The sequence below is a fragment of the Cebus imitator genome, unplaced genomic scaffold (assembly GCF_001604975.1).
Source record: "Cebus imitator isolate Cc_AM_T3 unplaced genomic scaffold, Cebus_imitator-1.0 Scaffold328, whole genome shotgun sequence".
Classification (NCBI taxonomy): domain Eukaryota; kingdom Metazoa; phylum Chordata; class Mammalia; order Primates; family Cebidae; genus Cebus; species Cebus imitator.
In genome coordinates, this window is record NW_016107643.1 from 2,092,667 (window position 1) to 2,112,875 (window position 20,209).

The window sequence follows — 20,209 nt, forward strand, 5'->3', positions numbered from 1 at the left end:
TTTTTGAGACAAGCTGTCACTCTGTTACCCAGGCTGGAGTGCAGTGGTCCGATCGTGGTTCACTGCAACTTCCACATCCAGGGTTAAAGTGACTCTGATGCTTCAGCCTCCCGAGTAGCTGGGATTACAGGTGCCTGCCACCACACTTGGCCCTGTATTTTATTATTAGTATAGACTGGGTTTCACCATGTTGGCCAGGCTGATCTTGAACTCCAGACGTCAGGTGATCTACCCGCCTTGGCCTCCCAAAGTGATGGGATTACAGGTGTAAGCCACCACGCCCGGTCTAAAATATCCTTTTTAATAAACTGGTAAACATGTTTCCCTGAGTTTTGTGAGCCACTCTAACAAATTAATCAAGCCCAAAGAAGGGATCATGGAAACCCTAACTTGAAGCTGGTTGGTCAGAAGTTCCAGAGGCCTTGACTTGTAACAGGTATGTGAAGCAGGGGAAGTCTTGTGGGACTGAGCCCTCAACCTGTGGGATCTGACACTATCTCTAGATAGATACCATCAGAATTGAGTCGCATTAGAAGATGCTCAGCGGGTGTCTGCTGCAGAATTACTTGCTTACATGTTGGGGAGCAGTCTCCCATATTTGGTTGCAGAAGTGCTCTGTGTAGATTGTTGGGATGTGAGAGCCGAGGATAAACAGTTTGTTTTTCAGCCCCTCAGGCTTTTACAGGGGTAATCAAGTTAAATGAAGTCATTAGGGTCGGCCCTAATCCAATGTGACTGGTGTCCTTATAAGAAGAGGAGATTTGAGCCGGGCATGGAGGCTCATGCCTCTAAGGAGGCCAAGGTGGGGGGATCACAAGGTCAGGAGTTTGAGACCAGCCTGGTCAATATGGTGAAAGCCCATCTTTACTGAAAATACAAAAATTGGCTGGACATGGTGGTGGGCACCTGTAGTCCCAGCTACTCAGGAGGCTGAGGCAGAAGAATTGCTTGGACCTGGGAGGCAGAGGTTGCAGTAAGCTGAGATCGTGCCACTGCGCTCCAGCCTGGGTGACAGAGCAAAACTCCATCTTAAAAAAAAAAAAAAAAAAAAAAAAAAAAAAAAAAAAAGAAAAAAAAAAAAGGAGATTTGAGGGATCGAGAACTCATAGGAAGATGATGGCAGACGAGGCAGTGAAGCCAATGAACAGTGGAGTGCCAGAAAACTACCAGAAGACGGGAGAGAGCCTGGAACAGATTCTCCCTTCTAGAGGAAACCCATCTACACTTTGATTTTGGATTAATGCCCTCTAGAACTGTGAGAAACTAAATTTCAGTTGTTCAAGCCCCTAGTCTGTGGCATTTTGTAATGGAAGCCCTAGCAAATGAGTACAATACCCCACTCTTTCCAGCAAGAGATGGATTTGATTTATCCTTCCCTTGCATATGGGCTGGCCTTATGACTTTCTTCAGCCATAGAATGTGGTAGAAATCATGGCTTGGCAGTTCTGAGTCTGGGTCTTAAGATGTTTGGTTGTTTCCATATTCACCCTCCGGGAAGCCAAGCCACCATGTGCTAAGGAAGTCTAGGCTCTTCTGCTGGGGCGGTCCCATGGAGAGAGGGGTCATTTTGATTGTTCCAGCTTCAGCCAAGCTTCCAGCTAATGTCCCCAGTCAACGTCACATACAGCAGAACTGCCCAGTTGAGTTCAGCAAACCCCCAAGCTTGTGAGAAATAAAAAATCATTGTTGTTTTAAACCACTATGTTTGGGGGGCAGCTTGTTACGTAGCAATGGGTAACTGAGATGTACGTCCTCATTTTCTGGGGGGCAAGTACTCCAACATCTTTGCCACTGTTGCCCTTAAAGCCTCTAGCGCCATCCTTGCCACCCTCCCGATGGATTCTGGGTGACTACTGCCTCCTCACATTGCTTGCTTCGCTTCTTTTTTATTTTTTAAAAATACATTCTGGCTGGCGCAGTGGCTCACAACTGTAATCCCAGCACTTTGGGAGGCTGAGGTGGGCAGATCACCTGAGGTCGGGAGTACAAGATCAGCCTGGCCAACATAGCGAAATCCCGTCTCTACTAAAAAATACAAAAAATTAGCTGGGCATGGTGGTGGGTGCCTGTAATTCCAGCTACTTGGGAGGCTGAGGCAGGAGAATTGCTTGAACCCGGGAGGCGGAGGTTGCAGTGAGTCGAGATCATGTCATTGCACTCCAGCCTGGGCCACAAGAGTGAAACTCTGTCTCAAAAACAAAACAAAGCAAAACAAAATGACAACAACAACAACAAAAACAAAAACTAACTACATTCTATTTGATGTTCCCAGCATTGCTTCTTCTATACACTAATTTTCAGTGGTAGGGCCTGGGTGCTGTCAGCACCTCAGCTGCAAAGGAGACCAGGAAAGAGTATTTTCTGGCTTTGGCATGTGGGGAGGGGTTGGGGATTCATGACATGGAAAGGTCCCCTAACATAGAAGGATGTTCAAGGCCGGGTGCGGTGGCTCATGCCTGTAATCTCAGCACTTTGGAAGGCTGAGGCGAGCAGATCACCTGAGGTTAGGAGATTACCTGAGGTCAGGACATCCTGGCCAACATGGTGAAACCTCGTCTCTACTAAAAATACAAGAAAATTAGCTGGGCGTGGTGGCATGCACATGTAGTCCCAGCTACTCGGAAGGCTGAGGCAGGAGAATCACTTGGACCTGGGAGGTGGAGGCTGCAGTGATCGGAGGCTGCAGTGAGCCGAGATTGTGCCACTGCCCTTCAGCCTGGTGACAGAGTGAGACCCCATCTCAAAAAAAAAAAAAAAAAAGAAGGATGTTCAAAAGGTGCTGGCATCCCTGAAATCGAATGAAGGTCTTCAACCATGGCCAATACTTTTTGGGAACTTAATGTGTTCTTGGCACACAGCTCTGGGTCTGTTCACCTTCTAAATGCAAAGAGAGCCCTGAAATCACCTTTCGTCACTCTCCATCCACATGAATTAGGATGGGTTGACTCCAGGGAGGGTGTGTGACTCAGATCCAACTAATTGGAACATCAGAACCTCAGTGATTAGTTTGGGATGATATGTGAATCATTCCATGCCAACTAGGTGTCACCTTGGCATTTTGCTGAAATAAATGAGGACTTGGGCTGTGAGGGTGGAGCCTAGAGCTGCTGGAAGCCAACTTCCTACTGTAAAGAACAGAGATGAAAGATGGGGGAAGGAAGACCAAGTTCTGATGTATTTTGTGCTTCTTGGCACCTGAATCACCACCTTTTATGTGAGCATATAGATTACCGTCTGCTTACACCAAGCCAATTTGCGTAGTTTCCCATTATTTCTAATTCATCAAGTCCATATTAATATTTTTATTTAATAAACTCTTTTAAATTATCTTTATTTTTATTTTTTGAGATGGTGTCTTGCTCTGTCGCCCAGGCTAGGCTCACTGCAATCTCCACCTCCCAGATTAAGCGATTCTCCTGTCTCAGCCTCTCCAGAAGCTGGGGCTACAGGCGCATGTCACCACGCCCGGTTAATTTTGGAATTTTAAGTAGAGGCAGGGTTTTACCATATTGGTCAGGCTGGTCTTGAACTCCTGACCTCAGGTGATCCACTTGTATTCGCCTCCCAAAGTGCTGGGATTACAGGCATGAGCCACAGAGTCCAGCTTATTTAATAAACTCTTTGGAGTAGGTACTATTTATTAACCCTATTTTACAAATGAAGAAACTGAAGCTAAGAGATTTAAGTCGTTTACCTAAGGCTACGTAGGGGCAGAATTCAAATTCTGAGAGCTAACGAACAAATATTGCGCTCTCCTTGGTGACCCAGGAGGATTCACAGAGGTGGGTGTCACCTGTAGACTGACATTTAACCCCAAGGGGCACAGGGATTTGTGGGGAGGAGTGGGGAGGAGAGGCTTCCAGGGGATGGAACAGCTTGGTTAATGACAAGTCCTTTTCTGCTGAGAGGAAACTTCACCTGAAATTCACTTGCCCAGTCCTGAAGCCTGTCCCCAAACGGTTTTCTCTTTGAGGGGAGCATCAAACCCCATTTCTCCAGGGCGACCTCTACCCTCCAGGCTTCTGAACCTCTGCCGCCCCGTGCTCCACGCCGGGGCCTGTCCCGCGGTGGGTCCCCTGAGGGAGGGGGACCGTGCTAGCGAGGGACGGGGTGCGGGCTCAGATGGGAGCGCGGGGCCCGGGTTTCCGAGGCAGGGATCGCGCAGTCTCCGGCTTCAGTGGCCTCCAGCTTCCCGGCTCCCGGCGGGGCGGGCCGGGGGAGGAGCTTGGCGCGTCCCCGCCCAGAGGCGGAGCGGAGGGCCGGGCCGGAGCGGGGTGGGTAGGGGACGCGAGGCGGAGCGGGGCCCCACACAGGCCGCGGCGGCTGGCTCGGGCCCCTACGGTCCCGGCGGCGGCTGGAGGAGGAAGCCAGGCGGCTGGCGGAGGAGGAGAGACGGAGGAGGCCGAGGCCGGAGCGCCGCTCGACGCAGACTTACTTCCCCGGCTCAGCAGGGAAAGGTACGGGGCGCCGGCTCTCCGGCCGCGGGCCCAGGTTCTCAGCCTCCCCCCGGCGCAGGCAGGGGCTGCGGCTGCTGCGAGAGGGTGAGGGGCCCGGAGCGGTCCCCGAGGGCTCGGTCGGCCCGGGGTTGGGGCGGCCAGCGCGGCGCTCAGGCGCTCCGGCGGGGGTGCGGGGCGTTCGGGTTGGCTCGCGGTGGGCGCCGCGCCCCCCTGACTCCTGCGGGGGAAGGCAGTGGTGTGGGCCGGGGTGGTGGCGATCCCGGCGCCAGGGCTGCCCGGCCCGGGCTAGGCGCCGCGGGTAGAGGGCCGGCCGGACCCCCAGGCTGCGTGCGGGAGGGGAGCGTCCTGGGCGCCCAGCAGGCGCGCTCCGTGGGCGCAGACAAAGCCGGGAGCGGACGCCCCGCGCCAACTCGGGCTGCCAGGAGGGTTCGACCAGGGAGAGGAGAGGTGGCTCCCGGGTGATGACCCGAGCGCCGGGAGAGGCTGGGCTGATTTCTCCCTCTGGGCTCCGGGCGTCCGGGTGGTCCCCTTGGGGACCCCGGGCAGGGAGAGGAGCAGCATTCTCCTAAGGGCCAACTAGGGGCTCACGAGTTGCCCCGGGCTTATCAGGAGCCGGGCTCGCAAAGAGGTCGGGCGTGTTGGAGGGCTTACTTTGGGGGAGGGGCTGAGGAAAGCCACTGCCCTGGGGTGGGGGGAGAGCTCCATTACTGCAGGTGAGGGGCCCGTGGAGCTTGCACCAGGGGGGCTTGGCCCACCGAGATATGCGAGGTGGCTGGCACGTATAGTGAGAGGTGCCCACAGGTTGTTTGCAGAGCCTGCTGTTGGTGGCACATCACGTACCAGTCTGTAGAGGCAACTTGGCCGTGATTGGAGCCAGCAGCAGGTGCTTCGGGGTTACAGGGAGCAGCGCAGGCCGAGGTGCCAAGCATCCGAAAGTGTGCAGGGAAGGCCCCACATTTGGTTTCGGCCACCCCTGTCCCCCTCCCTCTTGTTAGGATGAGGAAGCATCCCAATTCCTGCCGCTGGCTCTACCTCCGCTCGGGCTCCAAGGTCCTCTCCCAGTCCCCCTTTCTACAGTTACCTCCCCTCTTTCCAGTGTTAGAAGCGGCTCCTTTCCACCGGATCCTCCACAGCATTATAAGAAATATGCTTTGGCACCCTGTCTCCCCAATTTTAGAGCCCCCTTTTGGCCTTAATCCCTCATTCCCTCCAGCTTTGGACCTTCTTCCCTTTACCGCAAAACTTCTCTGGCGAGCCTTCTGCACTCGCTCCTTCAGAGCACAGCTCTTCCGTTCTTTAGCTGGTTTGCCCTGACTTCGGTCCCACCCCTTCACTGAAACGGCCTCAGCCCAGCTCTCCAGTGAGCTCCACGCCCCCACAAGCAGGTCTTCTTCCACCTCTCCTGGTCTCCTTGAACACTCTCCTTCAAGAACCAGTGTCCTCCCTTGGCTTCTCCTGGTTTTCTTCCCTCCTTGGATGCCTTTTTTCTTAGACTTCTTTTCAGACAACTACTTCACTCAGCTCCAAATGTTGGAGAGCCCCAGAACTCTGTCTGTGGGCCCTTTCTCTCCCCTGTCTATTTACAACCCCCTCCCCGTTTCATTCTTTCTTAGGATTTTAAAAATCAAGCATCAATTTGTAAACACACAGATCTTAAATGTACATCATTCTCATGGTTTTAAAGAGCAAATTTTATCTCCAGCCCCAGCCTCTCTACCTAACCCCCCATCTGATGATTTATGATGTCCTGGATGACAAAAACCTTAATGTGGATGAGACAGAACCCTGCCGCCACTCCCCAGGCTTTCCCTTCTCAGTGAATGGCCCATCATCTACTCACCTTTTTTTTTTTTTTTTTTGAGATGGAGTTTCGCTCTTGTCACCCAGGCTGGAGTGCAATGGTGTGATTTCCGCTCACTATAACCTCTGCCTCCTGAGTTCAAGTTCTCCTGCCTCAGCCTTCCGAGTAGCTGGGATTACAGGTAACCACCACTATGCCCGGCTAATTTTTGTATTTTTAGTAGAGATGAGGTTTCACCATGTTGCCCAGGCTGGTCTTGAACTCTTGACCTCAGGTAATCCACCTGAGTTCTCTCAAAGTGTTGGGATTACAGGTGTGAGCAACTGCACCTGGCCCATCTACTCACTTTTTAAGATGGGAAACAAGGGGGCACAACTCCACCAAGAGCAAGTCCTTTTGGTTCTTTTCACAAAATTGATCTCAGGCCTGCTCTCTGTGCTCTGACTCCACTGTTACGGCCCCAGGCTACCTGCCCCAAGCCAAACCAAGCCACCTAACCCTCTCCCCAGGTCTGCACTTTGCCATCTTCTGATCTATTTTAGCAGAACAGCAAGAATGATATAGAAACTTTTGATGCGACCACCTTATTTCTCTAAAATTCTTGATAGTTCCCTATCACACTTGAATACAATCTCAAAGCTTTCCCCCGGCCTATCAGACCCTTCACATTCTGGCCACTGCTGACCTCCCTAGCCTTATCTTGACCACTGTCCACTTTGCATTCCCCCTGACAGACACATCTGAGTCATTTCTGCCCTTTGGACACACTAAGCTTTTTCCTGCCCCAGGACCTTTGCTTGTATTATCTTGTCTGCCAGTAGTGTTTTTCCAGTGCCCTTTACTGGCCTGGCTTTGCTCTTTCTTATTTTTAAGATCTTCACTTAATTATCCATTCCTCAATGCCTTCCCAGTCTTGGGAAGTCCCCTGTAATTCATCACAGCACCTGACTGACTTTATTATATTTATCACAGTTTGCAACCCTTTGTTACTGTTGTTTGTGTGCTTGATGTATCTAGCTTCTTAAGGGCTGGAACCCCGACTGCATGGACCAGTGCTGTATCTGGAGCATCGAGCACAGTGCCTGGCACATAGCAGATGCCCAGGAAATCTTTAGCCAGGTGGGCAGGTTGGGGCTGGGTTGGGCAGAAAGGTGGGTATTGCAGTGAGCACAGGAGCCCCCTTTAAACTCAAGTGACCTTGAGGATTTTTATTTTCTTTCCACAAAAGCAATTGTGCAGATTGCTGCAAGAATCTAAGGGTGCTAATGGGATGTGAAAAAGGGAAGGGGAGAAGATATGGGTGGTTGGAGGGCAGGCCTGTATGCTGAGGGCAGCCGGTGGGCTGTGAGCCTGTGTTTGTCACTGTGGTTGGGATAAATGATTTCCTTTGCTTTCTTTGGTAGAAATCCAGGCTGGGTCAGCAGAGGGATATGTGTGCATGTTGGGTGGGAGGGAGATTCTCTAGCTCAGGAGATGTGGGCAGTCTGGGGAACCAGGGATTGATTTCAGCCCACGCTCTTGGGTGACTGCTGGGTGCCCAGCCCTGGGGGGGTCTCTCTTTAGACCCCTGCCTTTCTACCCACAGCTCTTCTGTTTGCACAGAGGAGCCAGTTGAGCATTGAATTGTGTGGCTGGATGAAAGACTGAGAGCCAGGGGACCAGAGATCTGGGAGGGAGGGGAGCTGGGCCCTGGATGGGGGACAGAGGCAGATCGAGGTAACACCATGGGGTGGATGCTAGAGCTAGAGGTGGTGGTCCAGATCTGGGATCAAGCTGGCATGCCTAGAAAAGGCCTTGAGCTGGGAAAGGAGGGGATGAGGAGGGCATCCTGGGTGGGAGGAATCAAGCAGAGGCCAAGTGGCAGGGCAGGGCCCTGGCATACTCACTGGATGCTCCACATTGTTCCAAGGACTTGGCAAATGTTAACTCCTTTAATCCTCTTAACGGCTCTATAAAGTAGGTCCTATTCCCATTTTACAGATGGGAAGACTAAGGCACAGTCATACAACTAAATAATGACAGAGTGAGGATTCAATTCAGCAGCTTGGCTCCGGAATCCATGCATGAAACCACTCCACTCTGTCACTTCTCTCATGCTTCTCAGTTATGTGTCAGCTGAGGGATTCCTAACAAGAGGTGTTTCCTGCCTCCCAGAGTTGACTGGCCTGGAGGCTGCGGAGGTGGGAAAGAAGTTACACCCTTGGCTGGGCACGGTGGCTCATGCCTGTAATCTCAGCACTTTGGGAGGCTGAGGTGGGCGGATCATGAGGTCAGGAGTTCGAGACCATCCTGGCCAACATGGTGAAACCCCATCTCTACTAAAAATACAAAAATTAGCTGGGCGTAGTGGCGCATGCCTGTAATCCCAGCTATTCAGGAGGCTGAGGCAGGAGAATCGCTTGAACTCAGGAGGCGGAGGTTGCAGTAAGCTGAGATCGCACCACTGCATTCCAGCCTGGGTAACAGAGCAAGACTCCATCTAAAAAAAAAAAAAAAAAAAGTTACACCCTTTAAGGTAGCAGGGGTCCTCGCTTGGAGTGGGTGAGCAAGTTTTTCTGCTTCATGCCCCACTTTTTCTTCCAGAGGGGTTCCAGACCCAGGCCAATGGATTGGGCATCATATACACTGTGATTTTGGGGTGCTGGGAAGGTCTACTGCTTCTGGTTCAGCTACCGCTCTCTGCCTGAGATGCCATCATTAGAATGTCACCCTTCTGGGTTTAGTATTGCTCTTGTCATCTGCCTGTAAAATGGGATTAGAGGGACTTTTTTTCTTTGCTCCCTGAAGGTCACATGCTTGAGTGCCTTCTCCTTGTAGACTCTGAGAGGAGGAGAGACTTCCCGGGGTATGCCAGGCTGAGGAACTGGGCCAGGAAGGAGGGAGGAGGGTGTGACAGCTCTGCCCTGCCAGGCTTTCCTGTTTGGCATAAGGATGACTCCAAGCAGGTGACCTGTCCTCCTAGGGACCTGGTGGGCTGGCTGAGGAAGGGTTTTCTGACCACACAGGGATGGGACCTGTTTCCTCCAAATTCTGAGCCCAGAGTTGAGGGGATCTGCCCATCTATCTGGACAGATCCTGCCAGCCTCCTAGGAAGAGAGGGAGGCAGGGTTAGTGGAAGGTGAGGCACAGGGAAAACATTGCTGTTGGAAGCTCACCAGTCTTCAGGGTTGTCAGGAAGGGCTCCCTTCTCTGGCAGAGGAGCATGGAGGAGGTCTGTCCACGGTGCCCAAGTCCTTGGCTGCTGAGTTGAAGTGAAGACTTTGGCCGAGCCCGAAGTGGGCAGACTAGAGCTAGGGTGGACTTCCTGACAAGTAGACACTGGGCCTTGTTAGCTGTGGTTAGCACCTGGCATCTCCTGTGCCCCAGCCTGGTGTTCAGAGCCTTTGTGAACACAGGACGTGGTTCCTGCTCTCCAGGAAATAAATGTGAACCATGCCAGGTGTGATATAATGAGGTCCTCCTCCCAAAGGAGGTGGTGCTTTGGGAGGGTTCTGAAGTCTTGGGTGGCTTTGGCCAACAGAGGAGGGGATGGCATTCCTAAGGTGGAGGGGGAGAAGTGGGTTGAAGCCAGGCCTGCAGTGGGTTGAAACCAGGTTGGGAAAGGTCCTGGCTGCCAAGCTGCTGAGTCTGGCCTTGATTCAGTAGGCCATGGGGAGCCTTGGAAGGTTATAGGGCAAGGGGGCAATGACTTGATTAGAGCAGTGGTCTATAAAAGTGCTTTTCAAACTCTAGTGCATAGATCACCTGGGCAGCTTGTTAAATGCAGGTCTGTCCTGTCTGATTCAGCAGGTCTGGGGTGAGGCCTGTGACTTCGCATTTCGTTCTTTCTTTTTTTTTTTGGATGGTGTCTTGCTCTGTTGTCCAAGCTGGAGTATAGTGGCGTGATCTCAGGTCACTGCAGTCTTTACCTCCCTGGTTCAAGCAATTCTCCTGCCTCAGCCTTTTGAGTAGCTGGGATTACAGGTGCCTGCCACCATATTTAGTAGAGACAAGGTTTCACCATGTTGGTCAGGCCGGTCTTGAACTCCTGGCTTCAAGTGATCCACCTGCCTCAGCCTCCCAAAGTGCTGGGATTGAAGGTGTGAGCCACCGTGCCCAGCCTGCGACTGCATTTCTAGTAACTCCTTGGCAGTGCAATGCTGCTGCTCCATGAACCATGCTTTGTATAGCAAGGATTTAGACTGGGGTCTTGAGTGGATTTCAGGTGGGACCTGGAACAGGTAAAGGGAACCACCTTGGCCCCTGTGGATCCAATGTTGCGGGATGTGTAGGGAGCTGCTGATGTAGGGTCAGAGAGTGGTATAGGTGGGCTGGGGGCAGGACAGAGGGGACTATAGAAGATGTGAGCTGCAGGGGCCACTCTGCTGGGAGGTGGGGCTGTGCGAGGGCCTCTGGGTGCTTAGGTCATAGGCCAGGAACATAGGTCTGATTTCCAGGACCTCTGACTGTAAGGAGCTCCCAAGACCATGATGGGGTATCTTGGGTGACTGTATCCCAGGGCACGGTGACATGCAGACAGCATGGAGAGCACCTTATCTCTGCCCACAGCTGAGGCCAGCACTGTGGGTAACCAATCTGGGGCAAGCACCCTTCCTCCAGCCAGGGCGGGGCTGAGAGATTGGGGAAACAGCTGATCCAGCCCTCTAGCTCCAGCTGTGACGTGTCCTCATAAAAGGCCGCAGTCTCCCCAGCTGCCCGGCCATCACCCCAGTGAGTGCGGTGCCCCTCACCCTGGCCTGAGTCCTTGTTGCTGCTGCTGATGGTTACGTGAGCTGCCATCGGGGTCTTATCCCAGTCTGCCCACCTCCCCGGTATACGTGGGAGTGGGGGGGCAGGGCGCCTGGATGCTTCTCTCTGCTTTGCCCTGGCTGGGCCACTACAGGCAAGTGTCTGCTCCTCTCTGAGATGTCTGTCTCCTCATCTGTGAACTGAGGGGTTCAGGTCCCTGCTGGGGGGGTTATCACAGGGTGTGTTGGGTAGGGCATTGTACCTTCTCAGAATGGCAGATTAACGCATTTTAGTTTAATATTAAATTTAAACTTAATATTAAAACTTACATGTTAATGATGGGGTCAAATTAGCAATTTACTTGGAAAAACCATCCAGGTTTCTTTGGGGGTCTCCCAAGGCACCTTGCACCCCAGGCTCTGCATGGCCTGGGGTTTGTATCTGAGGACAATGGTCAGTTGAGGGCCCCCCAGATGCTGGCAGGGGGGTAGCAGTCACCACACCCAAAGAAAGGTGCAGACGGTAGACGCCGGGGGCAAAGGTTCTGCTGCCCTGGGCAGCGCCAATAGGGGCTGGAAGGGTGGGGGTTGACTGACTCTCAGTCTGAGCTCCCCAGATATCCCCCACACCTCCTCAAAGGAGAGCAAGGCCGAGCTAGTCACACTGCACTTTGATCCTTGTCTCTGGGGCCAGGCCATCCTGCGGGATGGAAAGGGATAACATTTCTCAAAGACTGTTCTGCGCAATCTCAAGGGTTCAGGGGAAAAATAAGGGAAGAAACTAGCAAATTCATTCCACCACCCTGTGGGAGATTCAGAATACATTTAAGAGAATTAAAGGCCCTGACAAGTCCTGTAGAAAAGAAACTGTTTAGTGTTTCTCCCCAGACTGATCTGACCATGGAAACCTTTTTTTTTAACTGCCAACAATGTCCCACCGACCAGGAAAACACCTGCTGGGAAGAGCTAATGTGGAAAGATGCTGCTCACTGGAAGGCTGCAAACAGGGTAGTACAGGTGGACTTCCTGGTAGAGGTGGACTTGCTGGGATGGGCACATTTGGCCAATCAGTAGAAGAAAAGGGCACTGCAGAGAGAGAGATGCCAGGCTCCCCTCTGAGGCCTCAGTTTCTTCATTTACATAGAGGGTAAATCTTTGCCCTCCATGTCTGCCTCCCCACCTTCCTTTGGGTGTAGTGACTGCCACCCCCCTGCCAGTGCCTGGGGGGACCTCTCCTGACCAGGGCCCTCAGATGTGCCTGTCCCACCAAGTCCACCTCTACCAGGAAGCTCTCCGCCATCCTTCCTTTTCTCCCTGGTATTTCTGGGCCGAGAGCCAGCCCTGGGTTCTTGTAGCAATGGCTCTGCCTCACTGGATAAGTGGGGAAGGATCTGGAAGGATCTGTCTGGTGCCTGGGATTTCCAGGTAGCTGGGCCTGGGTCTTCTGGATTCTTTTTCTTTTTTTCTAGTGGAGTCTTGCTCTGTCACCCAGGTTGGAGTGCAGTGGTGCGATCTTGGCTCACTGCAACTTCTATCTCCTGGGTTCAAGCGATTCTCATGTCTTAGCATCCTGAGTAACTGGTATGACAGGCGCTCACCACCACGCCTGGCTAATTTTTGTATTTTTGGTAGAGGCTGGGTTTCACCATGTTGGCCAAGCTGGTCTTGAACTCCTGACCTCAGGCGATCTGCCTGCCTTGGCTTCCCAAAGTGCTAGGATTGCAGAAGTGAGCCACTGTGCCTGGCCCATCTTCTGGATTCTGAGAGGGCCTTTTCCTTATACCTCCTGGCCATCTCCTTGCTCTGCAAGTTCTCCCCAGCCTTTCATCTCAGAGGCTACCACAGCAGGGTTGTGAACTCTGGACAAGAAGCAAAGCCTCTCTGTGCCTCTTTTCCCTCATTTGTACCATGAGGGTAATATTACCTCCCTCCTAGAGGGTGGCTGGGTTGTTGTAATACTCTAATACCGGTTGGCTGCCCTTACTACTCTGATAGACATAGCTGAAGGAAGGACCCTGGAAGGGCCCTTGTCATTGTGGACATGAGGGAAGAAAGCAAGAGCCAGCAGCATGAGGCTTGGGGTGGGGTCCTGGTTAGACCAGCGCAGGACAGTCTGCAGAGGAGAAGAGTGAGGATGCGGGGAGCTAGCAGGACTGGCTTCCTGGAGGAATGGCCAGTGGCGGGGGTTGATCTGGACAGAAAGAGAAGTCATAGATTTGGATCTGAGAGTCAGAGGATCCTGGTAGGTGCGTCTAGGAGACAGGTGGCCTGCGGGCAGGAAGGAGGCATCAGGGACTGCCTTCACTCATTGGGCTATGGGGAGCCGCAGAGGCTTTTGAGCAGGGCAGTGATGTGATCAGAGCACTGTGTTAGTGAGAAGTGAGGCAGGATGTGAGTGATGGTGGGCTGTGGGAGGGGGCGGTGCTGCAGGACCTCCCACACAGTGGCTGTGCCCCTTCGTGGACTCGAAGCATGGGGAAGGGGCAGGCTGAGGACATGACCCTCATTCTCAGACTCTCAGGGCAGTCAGTGAGGCTACCCTGTCTTGCCTCTGCCACACCTCCTTTCCTCTGTGGTGTGAGGCTCTTTGCTTAGCAGCTGAGGTGGGGGAGATGGGGTATGGTATTTTATTTTTTTGAGACGGAGTTTCACTCCTGTTGCCCAGACTGGAGTGCAATGGTGCGATCTCAGCTCACTACAAGCCCTGCCTCCTAGGTTCAAGCAATTCTCCTGCCTCAGCCTCCTGAGTAGCTGAGTTTACAGGCACGAGCCACCACACCCGGCTAATTTTTTGTATGTTTTAGTAGAGACAGGGTTTCTCCATGTTGGTCAGGCTTGTCTCAAACTCCTGACCCTGTGATCTGCCTGCCTTGGCCTCCCAAAGTGCTGGGATTACGGGCATGAGCCACAGCCCAGCTGGCGTATGGTATTTTAAACAGTACCCAGGAGGAGGAGATTCGGTGCCGCATGGGGTGACGCTGGCCCTCCAACCTGACCTGGAGGCCCTGGTGGGGCATGCTCAGTGAATTTTGCTACCCAGCCCCAGCTCCACTCCCTTGTCCTCCTTTGCCCCTTTGTCTTCCTTCCTCAAGCATGCAGGAGCCCAGTGCTCTCTAAATCCGGGGCTGGGAGGTTGGAGGATGAGGAAAAGCATCTGGCTTCAGGCGGAGCGTGGTGGCCTAGCTGGGGGACAGTGCAGCACCCCTTAGTCCAGATTCCCTTCTTCTCTACCCACTTCTTGAGGGATGACATTAAGGAAGATGTGACTTAAAGCCAGAAAAACAAGCACTTGGAAATGAGTTGCAATTTATTAGAAAACAGAACAAAGAATCTAGCCACCCCTGCCAACTCTGTGCCAGGCCCTGGCAGACACGTGGGTCCTGTCTTCCCCATGCAGTCCCATGGGGCCTGAGTGAAGCATGTTGGGTCTCACTCAGGTTCTGGGACATCTGGCTTGATGCCCTTTCCTCACCCCATGGCTCTCTCAGAGCCTGTCCTCAAACCTTCAGCTATGCTCCCCACCCATAACCAGACCTCCAGGCCAGCCCAGCTCAGCCACCACACCTCTGACCCTGGCAGGTGGTGGTGGTACTCCTTGCAGGCTGAATCGGCTAGATTTTAGGATGACTCAAGCAGGAGACACCCAGGACCACCAAGGGAAACACATTCTTAGGACATATTTTTAAATGATGCCTTTAAATGTTAAACACACAGGCACCTTTAACTGTCACTTATTTTGAAAAATAAAAAAAATCATACACAATGCAAAACCTTGAGAGTTAATCTGAAAAGGTTTGGAGTTTTTTTTTTTTTTGAGACTGAGTCTTGCACTGTCACCAGACTGGAGTACAGTGGTGTGATTTCAGCTCACTGCAACCTCCGCCTACCGGTTTCAAGTGATTTTTCTGCTTTAGCCTCTCGAGTAGCTGGGACTACAGGTTCACGCCACCATGCCCAGCTAATGTTTTTGTATTTTTAGTATAGACGGGGTTTCACCATGTTGGCCAGGATGGTCTCGATCTCCTGACCTCATGATCTGCCCACCTTGGCGTCCCAAAGTGCTGGGATTACAGGCATGAGCCACCGGACCTGGCCAGGTTTAGAGTTTTAAAAGTAATTCAAGGAAAGACAATGAACTTGACTTCCTCATTAGATTTTTTTTTTTTCTTTTTTTTGAGACAGTTTCACTCTTGTCGAGCAGGCTGGTATGCAATGGTGTGATCTCAGCTCACTGCAACCTCCACCTCCTGGGTTCATGCGATTCTGACTCAGCCTCCCGGGTAGCTGGGATTACAGGTATCTGCCACCATGCCCGGCTAATTTTTATATTTTCAGTTGAGATGGGGTTTCACCATGTTGGCCAGGCTGGTCTCAAACTCCTGACCTCAAATGGTCTGCTTGCCTCAGCCTCCCAAAGTGCTGGGATTACAGGCATGAGCCACTGCACTCGGTTTCTTCTTCATTAGATTTTAAAAAGAGCAAGGCCTGAATCTTAATATATTACTAAATAAAATTTAGAGGCAGGCTAATAGCAGGCTGTGGAACCTCTCTGAACCTCAGTTGGCTCCTCTGTAGTATGGGATATTGATGTGAGGATTGAGATATTCCACACAAAATGCTTGGCACTGCACTCGGTATCTCAGATGCATTCAGCGAAAAATTGAGTGGTAACAATGATGACAGGATTTTAAGAATGGACCTTTCTTGATGCTTCAAAAGCTAGTGAGTTATTCTCTCTTTGAACTCCACAAAAGGGCTTAAAGAGTATGTTTCTTGTCCAAACTCAGCATCTCAACTGTGTAGGTGTTTGATGGATTACATCATGGCCCATGGCCCATGTGTTCATTCTGAAATAAACCCTGGTGGCTTTTGAGACCCAGTGCCAGCTCTCGCTTGGGTGGGGGACTGTGCTTTGTGGTTGAACTCTATGGAAAGTGCTTTATTGGTTAGTCCTGTGGACTTGTTAGGAGAGCACAGTTAATGTACCCTAAAGTCACCAGGAGGGGAAAGTTTCGGGCCAGTGACTGAGGACTACTGTCTAGAGGCCTTTAGGAGTTACCTGCTCTTTGAATTTTCTTTTGTGCTGGTCAAAGCAATCAGAACTCATCCTTGGCCCTATTTATGGAGGAGACTGAGGGTGAAGGGCTGGGGCCTGGCTAGTTTAGTGCCTGGCAAGCCTGATCGAGCTACCTGGGGCAGTGAGACCAGGGTGGCCTGCAGGGACCTCACTAAGCGCCCAGGCTGGAAAGCAGGTAGCTTCCTGGTGGCAGCCCAGGCTTTGGCAGTGAAGCTGGAGTGAGCCGCCGGGCTTTGAGATGACTCCTGCCAGCCCCAAGTGGCTGGCACAATGTGTGCAGTGTCAGGATGTGGGGAGGAGCAAGGTGGGGGGAATTGCCGAGCAAGGGAATTCCTCAGGGCTGCCGCACCCCAGGGGAGGCTGAGTGGGGGGCCTGAGGCCAAGCAAGGGTTGAGCAGTGTTGCCCTGCCCCTCTCTCCACCCGCGTGGCCTCCGCCATGACTCTGAACCTCTCGGAACCTGTTTCCTCATGTATAAAATGGGCAGCAGGGAGTTGATGAGTATTCAAGGATGCAATGAATGGAAAGTGCCCAGCAAGGGGCCTGGCACAGGAGGGGCAAAACAGACCTTTGCTGTGAGGTTCATCTGGTGACTAGATTTTTCTGTGGATGTTTTCCTTTTTTCGTTTTGTGATTATACATGCCACCTTTGCTCTGTGATAAATTATGTTGTGTGGACACCGTAAGAGAGGTAGTTGTTCTGGAAAAGGGTTTGCAGTGGAGGAAGGCCCGTCCACACCTTCTGGGAGGAAGGCTGCCCGGATCCTACACAGCTCAGACAGCTCTGACACTGGGGCTGTCGTGTCTCCTTGTGGGCAGAAAGCACAGGTCCCAGGCTGGGCGGAGTGGGACCCTGTGGCTCAGGAGAAAGGATGGGCTTGTGGGAGACCCCACCCCCTCCCAGGGGCTAGAGCTGAAGCACAGTTGGGCTTTGTGCAGAGTCACGAGGGGCCGCCGAGGGGGAACTGCGCCCGGGCTGAGCTGCTCACAGGCCTCAGTTCTTGTAAGTGGTTTTGAAAGAGTCAGTGGAAAGTGCTGACTGGGCTGTTTTCCTTCACCCTAGTATTGTGAGGCTGAGGCTCCTGGCAGGGACAGGGGAGAAACCCCACCGGGAAGCCACCCCCTCAGCTGCCAGCTACACCTTCCAGGCCGCAAGTGCCCAGGCTGCAGAATGGGCGGATCTCTGTGCCAGCTGGCGCTGGGGACACTGACTCCCGTCGGGCCGTGCCTGCAGGTGATGCCTGATGTAGGGGCCTGTGTTTAGGGCTCTGTGTGGCCCTGTGATAGCAGGGGGCTTGGAGAAGCTCTCCCAACCTTGCCAATAGCCTGGAGGAGAAAACTGGGCTTAGGAATCAGAAACCTGGGCTGACCTTTCCCCTGCAGTCCTGCACCGAGGCATTTGGCTTCTGTCATTTTCTTGACCCTACCGGCTTGCTGTGAAGGGCAAAGATGATGACCAGTGAACACAGTTAAAACTGGTCTGGGTTTGTCCCAGCAGTGTCATGCCTGGTCACCCAGGTCCTGCTGACATGGCCCTTGCCCTCACCCTACATCCTGCCATTCAGCAAGTCCCCAGGAGGTTGACACAGCACTGCGCCTCCCCTGCTGCAGAGTCGCCTTGGAGGAGGCCTTCCCTGACCCCCCTGTGCAAGCACTTAGTTTCCTGTCTCCCTGCCCTGCTTCTCCCTGACCTGACAGATCCTTGAGGGGAGGCATCTGGGTGTTGCAGTATCTCTAGTGCCTTGGACAGTGCCCGGCACAGGTAGCCCTCAAGAAACCTTTTTGAATGAGGATGAAAAATCTGTCCCCTGCTACTCCCCTCTCTGTGTTAGGCCTCACCCAGGAACCCTGTGTGTGCTTTTCACCAGTTTCCTTAGCACTGGCCCCACCCTGGGCCCGGAACATGCCCCTTGCCTGCCCAATACCCATCCAGACTCCCATTCACAGCCGTGGCAACCGGGTGGTGAGGCCTGTGTGTCTCCAGCGATGTGCCTGCCCCACCCCCTTCCTGGTGCCTTAGGCCTTGGGTTGTGTGCCTCCTGACAGGTGTGCCTGCTGCCTTTCCCCAGGGTGCCTCGGGGAGCCAACCTGCATGGCTGACTCGCCCAGGAAGTGCAGGGCGGCACAGGTGGGGCTGGGGCAGGCCCTAAGCGGAGGCGGGAGGTGTGTTCTCTCCACCTGATGCTGGGAGGCTTCCCCACTCCCCAGTCCCGACTCCCGGGGTGGGGTGAGGTGGCTGCCACCCTCCTGAGCCCAAAGGAAGCTCAGGAGAGTGCACGGCATGGAACCAGGGGATTCCAAGCCTGTCCAGGTGAGTTCGGGAGAGAGGGAAAAGGGGCAGCGATGGAACCCTGGGTTGAGAGATGATCCTGTTAGCAGCGCCTCTGAGTCTTTGCATGTGTAGTTCCCCTGCGTGGAGCTCACATCTCTCTGCTGGAAATTTCTGCCTCCTCTTCCACCCTCCCTTAGGTGTTCCTTCCCATCCGCTTGAATTCACCATGATCCTTATTTCTGTACCTTTGAGTTCCCTGGCTATGAGCCTCAGGGCAGGGCCCTGTCTCTTTAATCCATGCTGCGGAATCCCCAGGGGTTGATGCAGGGCCAGGCAAGGCTGCGTCTTGGGGGAGACAAAACATACAAATATAGGTCTCTCTAAGGACTTCCCATGAGGAGCCTGGACCCAGCAGAGAGCAGAACAGATGTGATGGTCATTCCCATTTTGCAGATGAGGAAACAGAGTCCTTCCAAGATCACCCACAGCTAGACCCCATCCCAGCTTCCTGGCTCCTGTCCTCTCAGGGAGGAGCCCCAGTGCAGAGGTTGGACCTCAGAGGGTGTTAGGGTGTTGGAGATGCAGAGAGAAAGATGAGGAGGGTGCAGCTGTGTGTGGCGGTATGTGAGCAAGGTTGGACAAGGACATCTGTGTGGCGTGAGGTGCTTTATTTTATTTTATTTTTGAGACAGAGTTTCAGTCTTGTTGCCCAGCCTGGAGTGCAATGGTGTGATCTCAGCCCCCTGCAACCTCCACCTTCTCAGTTCAAGCAATTCTCCTGCCTCAGCCTCCCGAGTAGCTGAGATTACAGGTGTGCACCACCACACGTGGCTAATTTTGTATGTTTAGTAGAGACGGGGTTTCTCCATGTTGGTCAGGCTGGTCTCGAACTCCTGACCTCAGGAGATCCACCCACCTCAGCCTTCCAACGTGCTGGGATTACAGGCATGAGCACCGCGTCTGGCTGCCTGAGGTGCTTTGTATTTCTGGAGTGCAGAGGGCTTTGGGAGCTGTGCAGCAGTGGGGTGGAGGAAGACCCAAGCCTAAGCCCAGAGTGCAGGGACCTTGGGCACTGCCTGGCCTTTAGGCTCTCTCTGCCTCCTTCTCTCCTGCACTGTCAGATCTGTCTCTGGGCTGGCCAGGAGGCTGCAACTGAGCCTTGGCTATACATTAGCATCATGTAGATCCCTTAAAAAAAAAAAAGTCTATGCTTGGACCCCACTCCACAGAGTCTAATTTAGATGACCTGGTGTAGAAGGGGTCATTTGTAAAAATCTCCAGGTGAGTCTAATGTACTGGTTGGGGAGAAGTTCCTGTCTCTTGGGCCTTGTAAGCTGTAGGGCCTGGGCCGGGCTCCCTGCCCACTTCACCCTAGCTCTGCATTTCAGAACAGAGGGATCTGAGGCCCTGAGTGGGATTAGGTGGGGAGGGTTTACCTGGCAGCCTCCACTTTGGGGAGTCTCTGGGGAGAGAGAGATGCTGACTCTTAGTTATCTATTGCTGGCTAACCAAAGACCCCAAAACTGGTAGCTTAAAAATGGCAGTAAACATTTATTATGCTCAGTTTCTGTAGGTTGGGAATTTGGGAGCAGTTTTGTTGGGTGGTTCTGGCTCGGGGTCTGTCATGAGGTTGCAGTCACAGTGTCAGCCAGTGCTGCAGTCATCCGAATGGGTCAGGAGGATCTGCTTCCGAGACGGCGTGCTCACATGCTTGACAGGACGGTTTGGCTGCCGATGGGAGGGCTCCGTTCCCTGCCCTGTGGGCTTCCCCAGGGTGGCTTGAGTGTCCTCCGACATGGTGACCGGCTTCTCCCAGAGTAAACTGCCCAAGGGAGCCAGGTGGAAGCCACAGTGTCTTTTATGTCTAGTTTCAGAA

At 53.1% G+C, this 20,209-nt stretch overlaps 1 protein-coding gene across 4 annotated transcripts in view; it reads left to right on the forward strand.

Annotated features, from left to right (window-relative positions):
- The first annotated feature begins 4,227 nt into the window (after nt 1–4,227).
- Nucleotides 4,228–20,209, forward strand: part of SMOX (spermine oxidase) — a 42,689-nt gene continuing 26,707 nt past the window's right edge. For 3 of the 4 annotated variants that reach the window (XM_037730030.1, XM_017504842.2, XM_037730034.1), the window contains exon 1: nt 4,228–4,457. The gene's annotated coding sequence lies outside the window, so the exon portion shown is untranslated. Of the gene's footprint in view, nt 4,458–17,039; nt 17,065–20,209 lie in introns of those variants that run through there. The other variant, XM_037730032.1, reaches the window with a different exon arrangement.